At 51.6% G+C, this 2,741-nt stretch overlaps 1 pseudogene; it reads left to right on the forward strand.

Moving 5' to 3' along the window:
- Positions 1 to 492: 492 nt before the first annotated feature.
- LOC149867611 (uncharacterized) lies at positions 493 to 2,003 on the forward strand (annotated as a pseudogene).
- Positions 2,004 to 2,741: the final 738 nt, after the last annotated feature.

The following is a 2,741-nucleotide window of genomic DNA, read 5'->3' on the forward strand; positions in this document are numbered from 1 at the left end:
GTAATGCCTCATTTTCTTTAATATAATATGATAGCTAGTACCTTCTTATGCTAGATGAAACCTGAAAGTGATCCAAGATTTATTATTTCCTTTTAATTGCATTATTTAGTAATGATGGGGAACTTGACTCCTGAACTTTTGAGGTGTTATAGTTGGCAAGACATTTACCATTTCTTAATTTTGTCACTCGAAATGAGGGAAAAAATCATTTTTCCTAGTTCATTTTTAGTTAAAAAGTATGTCCCTATATTTCTCTCTGAATTGCATTGATCAAACAGCTTCAGTTATTCTGATCTTGATTACAGAGAAGAACCTATATCTGGCTGACCTCATCCTGACGCCACCCAGCAGCAGCAGATGCTGGACGTGACGTTCGAGGTGGCCAGGTGGATGGGCCTGCACTTCAGCGTCGCCAAGTGTATCTCCCTGCACATCGACGGCAGGCAGAAGATCCACATCCTGGACTCCACCCTCAGGATCCAGGGCCAGGCGATGAGGCACCTGTGTGACGGCAAGGTCTACTACCACCTGGGGATGCCCACTGGCCACCAAGCCAAGCAGACGCCAGAGGAGACCATCAATGGGATTGTGCAGGATGCCCACAAGCTGGACTCGTCCCTGCTGGCCCCCTGCCAGAAGATAGATGCGGTGAACATCTTCCTCATCCCCCATGTTGCGTTTGTCCTGAGAGGCTCAGCAGTCCCCAAGACCCCCCTCAACAAGACGGACACCGAGATCCGGTGGCTGCTCAAGAAGTGGCTGCACCTTCCGCTAAGGGCCAGCAATGAGTCCTGCATATCCCCTACTGGCAGGGAGGCGCCAACGTCCCCCGCATGGGAGACCTTTGCAACATCATGGTGGTCACCCACGCCTTCCGCCTCCTGACCTGCCTGGATACAACGGTAAATATCATCGCCACCACCGCCCTCGAGGAGACCACCCACAAGAGGATCGTGAGGCAGCCGACCAGACAAGACTTGGCCACCTTCCTCAGCGGCTCACTGGAGGGCAAGTTCAGCTGAGACGGTGGGGACTTTGCCTCGCTGTGGAGCCGAGGCTACAATGCCATGCGCTGCCTCAGGAAATGCATCAGCTGCGCCTGGACCTGGACCAAGGAGCACGGGGAGCTGAGAGTCTCCCTGCAACCAGCCCCGCATGCCGACCGCATCACCGTGATGCCCCACACGAGGACCTTCCTGGAGAGGTTTCTGAAGGATGCTGTCCAAAACAAGTACGCCAGCGACCTGAGGGCCAAACCCGACCAGGGCAAGGTCTTTGACATCACCTCAAAGTGGGATGCTAGCAATCACTTCATGCCCAGTGGGAGCTTCATGCACTTCACGGATTGGCACTTCCTCCACCACACCCACCTCAACTGCCTGCCTCTGAACGGGGCCGTGCGTTTCGGTCATTGGGACGAGAGGTGCTGACAGTGTGGCTATGCAGCACAGACCCTCCCCCACATGCTGTGCAGCTGCAAGCCACACTCCAGAGCCTGACAGCTTCACCACAACGCTGTTCAGGACTGCCTGGTGAGGACCATCCTGGCCATAGCGGGGGAGATCTCTGTGAACTGCACTGTCCCGGGCTGCGAGAGCCAAATGCGACCTGACATAGTTATCACCAACGAAGAGGCCAAGAAGGTCATGATCATGGATGTCACCATCCCCTTTGAGAACCAGCACCAAGCCTTCACCGATGCCTGGGCTCACAAGCAGGAGAAGTACGCCCCGCTGTCCAACACCCTGAGGGGCTGCAGCTACGACATGATGGTCGATGCGCTCATCGTGGGAACACTTGGAGCCTGGGACCCCAGCAACGAGAGCGTCCTGAGTGCCTGCCGTGTCTCCCGCCGCTATGCCAAGCTGATGCACTGCCTCACGGTGTCTAACACCATCCGTTGGTCCCGCAACATCTACATGGAACACATCATGGGCTAGTACTCTGACCCCACCAGACGAGCCGCCGCTGCCACCGGACCGGACCCAGAGGGGACTGCCTGAACCGTGCCCCCCTTTGCACCTGATGGACCTTCACTTTGAGAGGATTCTTCAACCACAGACGGCCCCGCTCCACCTGAAGAGGACCCCCGTGATGAGACTCTATATGGACTGAGACGCTTCCCTCGAACCACTTCCTCCACCATTGCGGACCATTGTAACAGGTTTGTATGTATCTATCTCCTTTCTCTCTCAGCTTCGTGAACCCCCTCCCTCCTCTTCCCCCTTCCCCCCATCCCCCACCCCTGGGCTTAGTTGGCTAACATTGTATCTCCTTAACCTAGTTGCGTTCCCCTCCTCACCCCCATCCTTCTATTGTTAGTCCCTTGCTTGAGCGATCTGTATTTCTCTACCGGCTTTGTCATCTTTCTTTTTGGATTCCCAATCCTAAACATTTACTAATAAAAGTCAATCTCTTAGCGAAGAAGAAATAGAAAGGTATACACTATATAATATACAAATAATGACCAATAATAGTAGTTAATAATAAAAAATACAAGTTAATGACATCAAATACTGGCATGTACTAATCACAAAATTGAACATGACCTCTATAGCTGGAACAATTTCCATTTTAAGAATAAAGACTATTGTAAATGAGGTAAAGACCATGGGGTAATAAATGTTAAGATTTTGATGACACCGATATACATTTTACTGACCCAAAAAAGAGAGGCATTGAAGTTAAAGAGAGAAAATGGTGAAGAGGATATTTTGTTACAGAGGAAACAGTATAAGAGC

The sequence above is a fragment of the Crocodylus siamensis genome, chromosome 4 (assembly GCF_052110815.1).
Source record: "Crocodylus siamensis isolate JL-2025a chromosome 4, ASM5211081v1, whole genome shotgun sequence".
NCBI classification, from domain to species: domain Eukaryota; kingdom Metazoa; phylum Chordata; order Crocodylia; family Crocodylidae; genus Crocodylus; species Crocodylus siamensis.